This window comes from Capra hircus, chromosome 15, assembly GCF_001704415.2.
Source record: "Capra hircus breed San Clemente chromosome 15, ASM170441v1, whole genome shotgun sequence".
NCBI lineage: Eukaryota > Metazoa > Chordata > Mammalia > Artiodactyla > Bovidae > Capra > Capra hircus.
In genome coordinates, this window is record NC_030822.1 from 48555380 (window position 1) to 48571231 (window position 15852).

The window sequence follows — 15852 nt, forward strand, 5'->3', positions numbered from 1 at the left end:
GGATCATTATAGAGGTGAAGTCCTTGCTGAACGTTACACAGCTTCTGAGCCATGAAGCCTGGGTTTGAACCCAGGCAGTCTGACTGCAGAGCTGGTGCCGTAAGTTCATATACTGTTCAATCACCTAAGCCAGTGCTTCTCAGACATTAAGGTGCTTATGAATCACCTGGGGATCTTGTTAAAATCCAAGATCTGATTTAGCAGGTCTGGGATGGGGACCTGAGATTCCATGTCTCCAACAAGTTTCCAGCTAGTGCTGCTTGTCCATGGAAAACACCTTTCAGGAAGGAAGGGAGAGATGGAGGGAGAGAAACTGAGGCTTAGAAAGGTCAGGTGGTTTTCCTTAGATCATGCAACCAGTTCATGGCCAGCCCACTATCCTGGCTCCTAGCCCCAAATCTCTTCAAACAACTCAGAAACGCTAAGGATTTTAAAGCATGTACACATCTTCAAAGACCCTGTGCAGAGAACATAGTCACTTGAATTAGAGATTGCAGAGGGGCCCATGATGATGGCCTGTGCCCCCTGCTGATCATGATCAGGGTACCTGATTGCAGCTGGGCTTCTTTCCCTCCCGAGGCAGAGGGCATGGGGGGGAGAAAGGGTACGTGGAGATCACACACTTCAGCACCCTGAGTGTATGTGCTCAAAGGAAGTATGGAAATTCTGGGAGACCACTCTTATCTCTCAAAACAAAAACTGTCATGCCAGGACAGACAGTGCTGCTATCTTGGGTTTATCAAGTTTTCTCTGGCTGTTTTAGGGTTTGCTGATACAGTATTCATTACAGGGAACATCAGCTCATTCGGGGCTGCCTCTGCCCTTCCCCTGCCTTCCCCGTTCCTGTCTTCCTGACACAGAGGATTCAGTTCCTGAAGACTTTTATGCGTCCATCTGTTCCCCTTCCCACCCAGCAGAAGTCCCTTCTGGAAGATGGTCATCCATCCTCCAATGGAACACACCGCAGGGTACTCAGGACCTGCAAAGCCCTGTCCGCTCTAGGACAGCTCTTACCCTGGGAGGGACTTTACGCTCTGAGCTGGAGTCACTTTTCCAGGAACATGTCACCCAAGGCTACAAAGATTAGGAAAAGCCATAATGACCTTAAAAGTGAAGGGCCCGCCAGTTTGTAAAGTGATGTTTTAAAAACATTTATCTGTGATGGGTACTGTGCTAGACATTTTCGCATACACGTCACCTTGTATAATATTACAAGCACAGCCTGAAGTGTGTAGTGATCAGTCCCTCTTTTGTGTAAGGACACTGAGACTCAGGAAGAGATTAAGGGACTAGGCTCAAGAGAGACAGCTACTGTCATTGCTATTATGTCATAGGTGCCCATCCTCATTCTGTCCCAAAGCCCAACAGATAGTTGAAGAACATTCTTTCATGGTTGTCTCCTGCCCTGCTTTTCCATTTTACAAACTGTTTCCTTTAGTCTTTCTCCCCAGTTATTGCAACCAAATTCCCTGGTGGCTCAGATGATAAAGAGTCCACTTTAAATGCAGGAGACCTGGGTTTGACCCTGGGTTGGGAAGATCCCCTGGAGGAGGGCATGGCAACCCGCTCGAGTATTCTTGCCTGGAGAATTCCATGGACAGAGGAGCCTGGCAGGGTACAGTCCATAGGGTCGGCAAAGAGTCGGACGTAACTGAACAACTAAGACTTTCATTTTTCATTAATTGAAGCCATGCTGTGAGCCAGGCACCCAATATGGAGACCGAATTCATTTCCATAAAAACCCTAAGGCATCTCCATTTTATAGATGAGCAAAATATTGGAACTAAGAGAAGTAATTTGTCCAAATTCACTTAATTAGTAAGTGACAGAAAGTGAGGATTTGAGCCTGGGCTTTGGAGACTGAAAATGAGAAAAATGTTGGGATAGAAGGAGAACAGTGGGAATCAAGTGAGAAATGGTGCAAACTTGGAAGTTCTCCCATCGTGACTGTTGTGTTGCCAGGCGTGGCCTCCCTTACTGAATAGCCTCACACTAAATAGGTCTTCAGGGGGAACTGAATCTGCGGGGAGGAGGGACTTGAGTTATTGAGGGCTTTGTTGGTGAGAAGGTTGTTTTTGTTTAATCACTAAGTCGTGTCTGACTCTCTGCTACCCCATGGACGATAGCCCACCAGGCTCCTTTGTCCATGGGATTTCCCAGGCAAGAATACTGGAGTGGGTTGCCATTTCCCTTCTCCAGGGAATCTTCCCAACCCGGGGATTGAGCCTGCATCTCCTACATTGGTAGGTAGGTTCTTTATTGTTGAGCCACCTTCACACCAATTCTAAGTATTAAAAAAAAAAAAAGCTTTATTGAGATGTAATTGACATATAATAAACTATATTATTTAAGGTATGTAATTTGTTAGGTTTGGGCATATAAATATACCCATGAAACCATCACCACAATCAAGATATTTTAAATACACATCATAACTCCAAAAGGACAGCATCCCCAGTAATAAATGTTGAGGGTTCTGAACTTAATGGAAGGTCCAGTATAAGGACTCAGGAAGGGTGTAAACTATCTCCAATCCCTGGAAAGTCTTGAGGTAGCCTTAGACCTAAGGTCAGCCGTTGTCCAGATCTGTAGGACAGGTCTCTGGCCTCCCTCTGCTTCTAGATTTGTGCTGCTTGGCAGTTTTCTGACTTATTTTGACCTTGAGGCCAGAGCCCATGGCTCCAGCCCTGTTTGGGTTCTCTGGATTCCTGTGAACCTTCCAATAGTAAGTTAACTATCAAGTTCTTGGGGTTGAAAAATCAAGTAAAATGGAATCTAGCATGGCTGGTCCTCCAGCTCAGTGGCCTGTCCTTGCAGGGTTTTGGATTCAGTAAGGATAAGGTGGCCCATCTGAGTCTCCAAGAGGATACCCAGGAGATAAGAGGCACTGGGCCAGTGTCTACTTCCCATCTTCCCGCTGCCCATCTTTTCTCATCCTTGCCTCCTGAAGCCCCATCCCTAAATACACGCTGCGTTAAAGGGACCCTAAGTCTTGTGGATTCTGATTGAAGGACTGTTTGCAGAGTCTTGCTGTAAGATAGATGAATGGCCTAAATCCCTCTTCACTCTAAGACCTTCCACGTAACCCCTCTGGTTGAAATCATTTCTGCCTGCTCTAAACTCCCAGAAACTATCCATATGTCACCAGTCTCCTTCTACTCTGAAATATAATTATTCACTTTCTGGGTTGTACGCTTTCTCAGGCATGGTCCTGGTTTGGTCTGTCTTTGTATCCCATGCAGTGTAGTAGTACACATAGTGGTTGTTGAACAAATGAATGAATGGCCCACCTTGTCCTAAACCTCAGGGAAGAGCTGGGCTTATACAGGACTCAGAGCTGAGCCTAGCGTCACCCCAGTGTCTCTCACACCAGATGACACATGTGGAGTATCAGTATATTACACCCCAAATGTGATTCTCGCTCAGATGATATAAATAGAGCCAGAAAGATACACACACCGTCTTTGCACACTCTGTTCATTCTCAGCAAAGGTGAAGCTTAGCTTGACAGGCTTGGCTAACAGAAGGAAATGTACTGCAGTCACATAAGTCACTGTCCAGAGACTGCCATAGCTGGTGAGGCTGTCTCCAGGGAGACATGGCTTCCGACTCCCGTGGGTCCAGTGGATGCTAATGAGCCAGGGGAGAATAGGTAGCTGAAGTGGGAGAGAATAGTTCTGAGCAAGGGGATGGGGGGCAGGGGGCTCAGCAACTAGGGTCCCATTTGGAAAGAAGTCTACAAAGTCCTGGTACTGTGGGCCACCAGTCCAATTCCCCATCCAGAGATAGATAGGGAAAGACCCAAGTGATTAGGTGCCTTAGGTCACTGGGAAGGAATTCATTCATGGATTAGGCAAAATTTAGTTTGAAGTATAGGCATGACTAGATTATGCTTTCTCAGAGTTTTAGATTTCAGGGATCAGTGAAATTTCAAAAATAAATTTGGGAACTTCCCTAGTGGTCCGGTAATTAAGAATCTACCTTGCAGTGCAGGGGATGTGCATTCAGTCCCTGGTCAGGGAACTAAGATCCCACATGCCATGGAGCAATTAAGCCCGTGCGCCACAACTAGAGAGTCCAAATGCCGCAAGAAAGGATCCCGCATGGTGAAACCAAGACCCGTGGTAGCCAAGTAAATAAATAATTTTTTAGAAGATGATTAACGCGTAAATAAATTTGGACACAAAATCAGGTGTCCACTTTTAAAATATTGCTGATTATTGATGTTATACAAAAATGTAAACTATCATCCTTTTACAATTATTCCTAAAAAGAAATGGCAACAACAACAATAATAGAAACAAAAAGACAGTTCACAGCCTTGCATGGACAGCTGTCTATCTTAGCCAACGTTTACTGAGTGCTAACAGTATGCTAGGCACCATTCTAAATACTTTATTTTCATTTCATTTGACACCATGCATATTACATCATTTACATCTTTCCTTCCCCACAAAAGGAAAATTTCGTCATGGGCCAGCGGCACCAGTTTTATACCCAAGAGTTCAGAAATCACTAGCTGAAAGAACTTTTAGAGGTAACTTACAGCCCTAGGAGTCAAACTCCTATGAACCTTCAAGCTTCTGCCTGGTGCAGAGGCCAGGACAAGATCTTTCAGGGTAAATTCTTGAAATAGGATCACAAAGACCTCCCTCTGACGTTTTCTTTAAGAAGCGGGACCCAGCGAGTTCTGTTCCCAGTTGCAACCGAGACTTGCAAGCTTGTAGCTTTTATCGACAAATGCGATGACCCAAGTAATTCGCCATCCAGCCAAAGATAAAATGCTTCCAACTACATTTTTGGGTCATGAAATATGAAGGAAAACCTACCACTTTTGCAAGATAGGTTCTTTTCTCCCTTTCCCTGCCTGTAGTTTGAAAAGCTTAATATTCTGCTATCATGTTTCACAACGAACACAAACCAGATGGCTGAAGCCAAAGGAAAAAATGCTGGGTTGAGTAACAGTGTATGAATTAAATAACTCTTAAACAGCCATGTAAAAAAATTCCTAAGTGTTTCCTAATTTCTGGATTAAAGGAGGCCTGAAATTGAAAGAGAATATAAAGGACCTTAGGACGCTGCATGGGTGGGGGCTTCCCAGCTGGCTCAGTGGTAAAGAACCTTCCTGCAAATCCCCCCATAAGAGATGTGGGTTTGATCCCTGGTTGGGAAGATCCTCTGGAGTAGGAAATTCCAATATTCTTGCCTGGGAAATCCCATGGACAAAGGAGCCTGGCAGGCTACAGTCCATGGAGTCACAGAGATGGACACCACTGGGCACTCACTGTGGGCGCTGCCTCTAGACAGAAGGCCCTTCTTCAGAGGGGCAGCCAGCAAGGTCATCCATTGCTAAGTCTCCCCAGAGATCAGACACATCTTCAAAAGGAGGAAGCGAGTGGGAGGCACTGTTGTTTATTTTTCCAGTGCTTAACAAATCAGCTCAAGGAAACCCAATGTCAGGCCTAGATGTGAAATACTACATTTCGGGAGATAGCGTTTTAATATCCAGATGGAAAAGGAGCCAGATTCAGGATAGCATGTGGTTTGAGTCCAGGCAAACCTATGCCGTTCCTTCCCCTCAACCACCTCGCTTCCCTGCATAGGGAAGAAGGATGCATTTGAAACTTCCTATCATAGATAGGATGCCTCAAAAAAGAATTCAAACTACTTCTTATTCCCAAAGAACCAGATTTGGAGGAAACATGAAGAAGCATAACGTAGTAGAAAGAGCATTTACATAAATGTAAAAAGAACTTAATCTGAAGAGTGAGTCCTAGCCTCTACGTCATGGACGTTTAGACTCATGTGGCTGGAATGTTTAAACTCTGGTCGGGGATGGGGAGCCCTGGAGAGCGATAACTCCATTTTCTATCAGCTCTGTGAACCTTGGGTAAGTCACTTTTTCCTGAGTCTCAGTTTCCTTATCTGCCAAATGAGGATACCCAATCATTAGAAAAGACCCTGATGCTGGGAAAGATTGAGGGCAGAAGGAGAAGGGGACAAAGAGGATGAGATGGTTGGATGGCATCACTGACTCAATGGACATGAGTTTGAGCAAGCTCCTGGAGATGGTGGAGGACAGGGAAGCCTAGTGTGCTGCAGTCCACGGAGTAAAGAGCCAGACACAACTGAGCAACTGAACAAGTACCACTTTACAAAGGAGGAAGATAAGACCTTAAGGATTCAGCAACTTGGCCAGAGTCACAGCCCAGTAGATATCTTATTGAAAGCCTGTGCTCTTCTCCCTAAACCACACCAAGATGAGCTCATAGGCACTGAAATGCTTATAATGAGCCAGGCTGTGCAGTCAGTCGTCCCTGGTGGTTATTAGGTACAGACGTCCATCTGGCATGTGCAAACAGACGTGTCCTCCCACTTCTTCACATGTTCACGAAGACACTCACACCAGACAGTGCTTTACAAATAGAAGCAAGTTCCTACTCTGACCAGCATGGGAATACAGCAGTAGTAAATGGACAAGCCCAGGGACTCTCCTGTAAATCCAGGCTTTGCAGTAGCTCCAGCCATAGGAAAAGCAATCGTGGGTCATGGAGAGTTGTTCATGCTCTGATGCCAGATCTTCTTCTTTTTAAAAATATTTATGTATTTAGTTATTTGGCTTCACTGGGTCTTATTTGCAGCACAAGGGGTCTTTTGTTGCAGTGAGCAGGCTTCTCTCTAGTTGTGGCTCTCGGGCTAGCGACTCCAGAGTGCTCAGGCTCAGTAGTTGCCATGCCGCACGGGGGATCTTAGTTCCCCGACCAAGGATTGAACCTGTCCCCTGCACTGGAAGGTGAATTCTTAACTCTTGGACCACCGAGGAAGTCCCTCTAATGCCAGTTCTGATCTTTCCAGCAGGGCTGACATTCACTTCCCTCTGGGAGAAGCCTAGTCCAACCATCCTGCCTCAGAGATAAGTTTTTTCTAAGAGGTTATAGCAAACCATGTCTGCTCTGATTGGTCATTCCTCTGGGGAGGTCTGGGAAAAGAGCATTGACTTTGAGGAAATGATAAAGACAGAGTGAACTCCTGATCTGTACCCAAGAGGGCAATGCTCATGCAGAATTAGTGGAGTGCTGATTACACAAATCATTTTAAAGAGCAATTTAAAGGAATTTTAAAGCCATTCATAGCCTGGGACCAACGCTTCCATTGTTAGAAACCTATGCTAAAGAGTTAATCAAATAGAATGAGCAAACATTTATGTATTAGAATGTATTCACATATGAAGATGTTCACTGCAGTTAAAACACTGGCACAAACTAAATGTCCCAGAATAGGAAAGTGATGAATTAAATTACAATTCATGAATCCATACAGTTGAAATATAATGCTGTTAGTAAAATAGGTTACAAAGCACTTTTATGACTTGAATAAATGCTCTTGATATAAAAAGTAGAAAGACTACAGAACTATGTATATAGTAAAATCTCTGTGTGTGTACACCTACATACATACATATATATATATATATATATATATATATATACACACATATATGTGCTTAGTCACTAAGTCATGTCCAACTCTTTTCAACCCACAGACTGTAGCCCACCAAGCTCAGACTCTGTCTGTGGAGTTTCTCAGGCAAGAATACCTGAGTGGATTGTATATACATACACACACATATATATAAAAGACTGAAAGGAAATTTTACAGATCTTCATTTTTTTCTGGGTTATTTTTGTCCCTGTGTTTTCCACTTTTGTATAATAAGTATGTATAACGTCTATTTTTTTTAATGTTACTTTTAAATTACTGAAATGTCTAAGTGCTACTTGTCTTTAAAAGGCTTCTCCTTTGCTTGAGTAACTACAGGAACCTCCCAGCTGCCCCTCTGCCCCCACCCCATTCCACCGGATTCCCAGCCCAGTCTGTGCTGTCTCTGGGGTCATCTTCTCTGACTCCAAGCTGATCAGTTTAATACTCTTGGTCCAATACAGGCTCTGGCTACCTGTTGTCTTTAGACTGGAAGGTTGATCCAAACTCCTTTGAATGGTTTGCTGTTCAACCACATAGGCCAGACTCTCAGATCTTCTGGCCTCAAGCTTGGTCTTCCCTCTGCATAGAACACCCTTTTCCCTCCTTCTCTGCCTGCGAAAGCCTTACTTGCTTTGAACAGCAAGTTCGGAAGTGAGCCCCTCTGGGAAATCTTACCCGTGAATCCCAAGCAGAGCTGGTTACTGTTGGCTCTGCTCCCAAAGACTTTGCCCATAGCTCTGTTTTAGCAAATATAATTTATTGTAATAAGTATATTTTAATATCTCTTGCTGCCCCTTTAACTTCCTCCCCGTATAAGACCATATGACTGGGAGGATGAAGTCTGAGACTCATTTATCTTGGTATGCCTGGTGCCTGGCACAGAGTACTTGTCTGGTGATGGATAGATAAAGAAACTGGTGGGACTGAGCTAGACCAGAGGTGGCAGCAGGGAGTCCTAAAGGGGGTTGTTGTTCAGTTGCTCAGTCATGTCCAGTCGCTCAGTCTTTGTGACCCCATGGACTACAGCACATCAGGCTTTCCTGTCCTTCACTATCTCCTGGAGTTTATTCAGACTCATGTCCATTGAGTTGGTGATGCCATCCAACCATCTCATCCTCTGTTGCCCCCTTCTCATCCCACCTTCAGTCTTTCCCAGCATCAGGGTCTTTTCTAATGAGTCAGTTATTCACATCAGGTGGCCTAAGTTCTGGAGCTTCAGCTTCAGCATCAGTCCTTCCAATGAATATTCAGGACTGATTTCCTTTAGGATTGACTGGTTTGATCTCCTTGCTGTCCAAGGGACTCTCAAGAGTCTTCTCCAGCACCACAGTTCAAAAGCATTAATTCTTTGGTGCTCAACCTTCTTTATGGTCCAACTCTCTGAGAATCTGGCTTGTGTGGTTGAAAGTCACAATCTGTGTAAGATGGTGGTGAAATGACTTTCATTCCATTGCAGGCAAAGAGACTTAAGTTAGCCAGAAATTTTGTACAGTTTTCCATCACTGGAGTAGATGAATGTTTGGGATAGGAGGATGGCTTCAGAAGAGGGAAGATACTTCCCTGTGAAATAAGGGTTGGACACTGTCCTTCTTGGAGACTGCAGGGTGGACAAGGGAGCCTCTGCCAGACCCAAGCTTCAGCGAGTTATCCGAGTAAGCAGGGTGGAGGGCTCTCTCCATCTCCCCAGCCCACTATGATTCTGCTATAGGCCGGGTGGGTTTCCATATCAGCTGTACTTCCAAACCCAGATCTACAGTTTGAACCTAAAGGCCCTCAGATGAGAAGACTGTGCTGAGAGTGAGGCCAATTGCTCACAGAGCCCAGCAGGGATCTTGGCTCCACAATACTCATTAGCATCTTAAGTTCACATAAATATATATGAGGCCTACCCTGGGAGTCCCGGAGGCCCTCGCAACCAAAGTGAAATCTCTCCCTCTTTGCACCTCCTCCTGTGTCTTCTGAGCCCAGCTGACTCCTGGAGCCCAGTGTGCTGTAGCTAATCTCTGCAAGGAGCACTACAGCTTATTTTCAGGGTGCAAAACTAGATGTTTGGTCCTTTGGGAGACTAGCTCTGTTCTGCCCCTCCCCTCCTTATGGTGGTCCAGAATCTCTAAAGACCCGGGGTTTCCCCGCTGTTCCTCTCTCAGCACAGATTCTGGACACTAGACGGCAAAGTGAACCCACAAAATGCCTGCAGGATAGCCCAGACTGGATGTTGCAAAATGTAGGACTGCGGGAGTAAAGACACTTGGGGGTTTTTGTCCTTAAATGGCCCTCAGTCTAATGGAATATGTAAAAAAGAGAAGGAAAATCAGAAACCAGAAAGCTGAGACACAGTACAACCGCAGAGAGATGAAAATGGAGAAGATAATCAGCAGTGTGAGAAGCCTGTAAACCCCGGGAAGGAAGTCTGGCTCCATCCAACCTCAGAGCTTCTTGGAGGAGGTGAATTTTGACAGGAGAAGGATGGAATTGGGAAGGGAACTGACTGCTGCGTGGGGACAACTGATTGCCTCCCCCGACACCCAGGGGCCTTTCAGGGCAATCGGAATGGCAGGAAAAAAGCAGTTCCAGTTCACAGACTCCCAGGAATAACTTCCTCTCATTCCCGGGTAACTAGTCAACCACAGTTGTTTCCAAGTCTGGAAGGAAAGAAGGGCTTTCAGGGAAAAGCTGGGGAGTGTAAGTCAGTGGAATCCCTATGTATATGGGGAGAGCCTGGAGTGGGTGGCTGTTCCTCAGTGCTTTCTGCCCAGCTGCAGGGTGTGAAACTGCTGCAGCTCTGCCCTGGTCAAATGCATGACTCTGCTTCTGCAGCTTGCTCTGCATGGAAAGCGCACACATGCTGTAGGGGACTAGAGGAGGGCGGTGGACAAAGTAGGAGGGGGACATTTTGCTGGCAGGTTTCCAACCTCTGACAGCATTTTCAGCTCTGATTCTTTTTTGGATTTTTTCTCTTACATGGAGTATCTTACTATGTGATAGAATTAAATTTAATTACATATTTGATACACACAATTTCAAAATAAAATTACCAGTATTATTACCAATAAATAGACTACTGTCAAGATTTCTTTAAAACTCTGTTTCTTCGCAAAATATATTTCACTGAATATGAAAAGTCAAAAAACTGTGTGGAAAACAATTTTTTGAGTGTTTGCATGTGTCTCTAACTTGATATACAGTTAGGCTCATGTTTTCACATTTTAGGGCTTTTGCTTCACTTCTAATCTCTTTCATCCTCTTCTCTTTTTTTTTTGACTTTTTATTTTCTACTGGAGTATAGCCGATTAACAATGTTGTGATAGTTTCAGGTGAACAGAGAAAGGACTCAGCCATGCATATACATGTATCCCTTCTCCCTCAAACTCCCCTCCCATCCAGATGCCACATAACTCTGTCAGCTCAGATTCTTTGGACAAGGTTTCTGCGGTCCCACTCCCTTTGCTGACCTGACGGCCCCAGTGAGACTAAGAACGGGCATCCTGCTTTCTGAGGCATCTTTCACCCTAGTCATCTATCCATCCTTCTTCCTTGGGCCTGAGAGAGCCCAGGCTCTGCATCTGCTTCTCATGGACCACGGTCAGCCTGCCCATCCACAGCAGACTCTCCCGGACAGGGAGGGAGGCAGGTTTCACAGGTGGGGAGGCGCTTTCCTGGCTCTGAGATCCTCAACTTGAAGTCACAGCAGGTAACATTGGAAGAATCCTTAGGGGTTGTTAATTTTAAATCACACCTCAAGATCAGAGTAAAGAGTTGACTGGGCTGTAATCCGTGGTCATCTTGCTACCGCAGTAAGAGGCGGCACAGAAGGGAGGCTACAAGCACCGTGTGTGACTTTATACCCCTTCTTTCTGACTTGAATGTGATGAAACCTGGAATGAGTTTTTGAACATCTCTAAGGGTCTGTTTCCTCAGCTACCAAAAAGAAAAAAAAGAAGACAGTGGTAAATAATAATTCACCTTTGTAGAATGACCTGCATGATTATTGATGATAAGAGCACTCACTTACTGAGTACTAACTGTGTGCCCCTGCTGTGTGGGTATCACTCCACCAAGCCCAGCACTGTGCCCCGGAGACGGTCATCTACCTATCATTGTGACCACACACAGACCCAAGTCACTGGTGCTGGTCATAGACATGCCTCTCCTTTGCTTCTGAGATAATGGAACTCCTTTGGTGCCCAGTTTCTAGAGGTCAGAGGGCCTCGGAGCAGGAGAGCAGTTTGCATTCAGTCTGAGCCCTGACTTGCTGACCCGTCCTCTGGCACTGGGGAAAGGTCCCCAGCCTTCTGGTCTAAACACAGCCTGCCCTCATCTTATTTAAACAAGGCCACGGAGGCAGGCAGAAGGCCTGTGGTCGGGGAGGAGGAAACAAGGGCTGTTTGGGATTCCATGTAGGCTCTGGGCTATTGAAGCTGTCAGGCTGATACACAAGCTCTGTCAGGCTTGTAGCTCTTGGCATTCTGGCTGCTTCCCCATGATGACCATTTATAGTCAATCCCTCTGAAGCGAGTGAAGCCCTGGGGTTGGGCAAAAGTGATGAAGCTGAAGGAAAGGCACCTGGCCGAGGGAAGGCAAGAGTGGGGTGGGGTGGGGGGGTCACTACAGCCACCTGCCTACCTCCACATGCTACACAGTCCCAGAACCTGGCCTCAGCTCCCCCTTTAGGCCTGAGATGTAAGAGCAAGCCAGTACTGAAAGGGAGTTGAGAGGTGGACGGGTTTGGATGGATTGACGCCACAAATCATGGATTTGTAGAGAAGTGTTTTGTTTGTTTGTTTTGGCTGTGCTTGGCGGCATGTGGGATCTTAGTTCCCTGACCAGGGATTGAACGCACACCCCCTGCATTGGAAATGCAGAGTCTAACCACTAGGCCCCCAGGGAAGTCCCTAGAGAGTTTTGATGTAGGACAAGCCCATATGGTTTTGTGGTAGGAAATTCAGCCCCTACACCCCTTGAAGTTTTCTCTGATTTTCCCTTAAAATGTAATTTAAGATGTCTTTTTTTTTTTTTTAATAATACTGGGAGTAGGTCACCCTTAACATTGCTCAAGAAAGAAAAAGATGGCTTGACAGTGTCCACAGTCCAGTCTGATTGGTAACCTGTGACTTCCATTGCTGTGATTTCCATGGTGTCTACTTCAGAGAGGACACTAGATTACATGGGTCTTAGGTAGACCCCGTGCTCTCCTGGTGACTCTGATGGTGAAAGATTAAGAGGTGGGTTTGGAAACAGTCCTGCAGAGTCAAGGTTGAGTAACAAGGACACTCCTCAAAGCCAGCGTGTGAATTGCTCGAAAGATGGAAAACTCCATGTAATGGAGGCTTGCTGGCTGCTAAGACCAAAGAAAAACAGTACTGTAAGGTGGTCACCATGGGCCTCCATGCATGTGTCAGAATGCAGAATGATAATAATGACCTTGTTAACCATGATAGGGCTATGGGTGGGTGGGGGAAGGATGGGCAGAGACAAGGGGTAGAAAGAAGCATTGAGAGTTTTGTCCTAGATACCAGATGCTGGGTTGGGAGCTTTATATACACTAATTTATTGCTTATTTACTTAAAAAATTAATATATATATTTATTTATATATTTGGCGGCATCAGGTCTTAGCTGCAGCATGTGGGATCTTCAATCTTCTTTTAGTTGCAGTGTACAGAATTTAGTTCTCTGAACAGGGATAAAGCCTGGGCTTCCTACTTTGGGAGCTCCGAGTCTTAGCCACTGAACCACCAGAGAAGTCCCTACATTAATTCATTTTTCAAGGTCTATAATGAAGTCAAGAATACTGAAGTGGCTTGCCATTCCCTTCTGTTGAAGCCTGGCTTGGAGAATTTTGAGCATTACTTTGCTAGCATGTGAGATGAATGCAATTGTGTGGTAGTTTGAACATTCTTTGGCATTGCCTTCCTTTGGGATTGGAATGAAAACTGACCATTTCCAGTCCTGTGGCCACTGCTGAGTTTTCCCAATTTGCTGGCATATTGAGTGGAGCACTTCCACAGCATCATCTTTTAGGATTTGAAATAGCTCAACTGGAATTCCATCACCTCCACTAGCTTTGTTCATAGTAATCTTGAGAGTCCCTTGGACTGCAAGGAGATCCAACCAGTCCATTCTGAAGGAGATCAACCCTGGGATTTCTTTGGAAGGACTGATACTAAAGCTGAAACTCCAGTACTTTGGCCACCTCATGCAAAGAGTTGACTCATTGGAAAACACTTTGATGCTGGCAGGGATTGGGGGCAGGAGAAGAAGGGGACTGAGGATGAGATGGCTGGATGGCATCACTGACTCGATGGACGTGAGTCTGAGTGAACTTCGGGAGTTGGTGATGGACAGGGAGGCCTGGCATGCTGCGATTCATGGGGTCGCAAAGAGTCGGACACGACTGAGCGACTGAACTGAACTGAAAGAAGTCAAGTGGGCCTTAGGAAACATCACTACGAACAAAGCTAATGGAGGTGATGAAATTCCAGTTGAGCTATTTCAAATCCTAAAATATGATGCTGTTAAAGTGCTGCACTCAATATGCCAACAAATTTGGAAAACTCAGTAGTGGCCACAGACTGGAAAAGGTCAGTTTTCATTCCAATCCCAAAGGAAGGCAATGCCAAAGAATGTTCAAACTACCACACAATTGCACTCATCTCACATTCTAGTAAAGTAATGCTCAAAATTCTCCAAGCCAGGCTTCAGCAATATATGAACTGTGAACTTCAAGATGTTCAAGCTGGTTTTAGAAAAGGCAGAAGAACCAGAGATCAAATTGCCAACATCTATTGGATCATTGAAAAAGCAAGAGAGTTCCAGAAAAACAACTACTTCTGCTTTATTGACTATGCCAAAGCCTTTGACTGTGTGGATCACAACAAAATGTAGAAAATTCTGAAAGAGATATGAATACCAGACCACCTGACTTGCCTCCTGAGAAATCTGTATGAAGGTCAAGAAGTGACAGTTAGAACTGGACATGAACAACAGACTGGTTCCAAATCGGGAAAGGAGTATGTCAAGGCTGTATATTGTCACCCTGCTTATTTAACTTATATGCATAGTATATCATGTGAAATGCTGGCCTGGATGAAGCACAAGCTGGAACCAAGATTGCCAGGAGAAATATCAATAACCTCAGATATGCGGATGACACCACACTTACGGCAGAAAGCGAAGAAGAACTAAAGAGCTTCTTGATGAAAGTAAAAGAGGAGAGTGAAAAAGTTGGCTTAAAACTCAACATTTAGAAAACTATGATCATGACATCTGATCCCATCACTTCATGGCAAATAGATGGAGAAACAATGGAAACTGTAACAGACTTTATTTTGGGGGGCTCCAAAATCACTGCAGATGGTGACTGCAGCCATGAAATTAAAAGATTCTTGCTCTTTGGAAGGAAAGCTATGACCAACCTAGACAGCACATTAAAAAGCAGAGACATTATTTTGCCAACAAAGGTCCGTCTAGTCAAAGCTATGGTTTTTCCAGAAGTCATGTATATATTTGAGAGTTGGATTGAAAAGAAAGCTGAGCACCAAAGAATTGATGCTTTTGAACTGTGGTGTTGGAAAAGACTCTTGAGAGTCCCTTAGAATGCAAAGAGATTCAACCAGTCTATCCTAAAGGAAATCAGTCCTGAATATTCATTGGAAGGACTGATGCTGAAGCTGTAATTCCAATACTTTGGCCACTCAATGTGAAGAACTGACTCACTGGAAAAGACCCTGATGCTGGGAAAGATTGAAGGCTGGAGAAGAAGGGGACAACAGAGGATGAGATGAGATGGTTGGGTGGCATCACTGATTCTATGGACATGAGTTTGAGTAAGCTCCAGGAGTTGGTGATGGACATGGAAGCCTGGCGTGCTGCAGTCCATGGCGTGGCAAAGAGTTGGACATGACTGAGCAACTGAACTGAACCTTGAGAGGTGAATTTTAATCATATTTTACAGATGAAGAAACTAAGGCTTATTGCCTGTATTGCGTGCAGGCTCAGTCATGTCTGACTCTCTGCGACCCCATGGACTGTAGCCTGCTGAGCTACCCTGTCCTTGGAAAAATTCCAGGCAAGAATACTGGAGTGGGTTCCCATGCCCTCCTCCAGGGGATCTTCCTGACCCAGGGATCCAACCTGAGTCTCCCGCATCTTCTGCATTGGCGGGTGGATTCTTTACCTCTCTGCCACCTGGGAAGCCCCTTCTAAGACTATCATAGAGGCCAAGTAACTTGTTCAAGGTTTCAGACTTACCATATGATGGAGCTGGGATTCAAACTTCTTAATACTCTGTCAGGGCTTTTTAGCAGCTGAAGGTTAGTTACTTGTTCAGGACACTCCCATAGAGGGTGTGGGAGGTACATGTGCTCAGGAG

General features: G+C 45.1%; 1 protein-coding gene across 2 annotated transcripts in view; it reads left to right on the plus strand.

Moving 5' to 3' along the window:
- Nucleotides 1-15852, plus strand: part of CLMP (CXADR like membrane protein) — a 105389-nt gene that overhangs the window by 14972 nt on the left and 74565 nt on the right. The gene's annotated exons all lie outside the window — the stretch shown is intronic.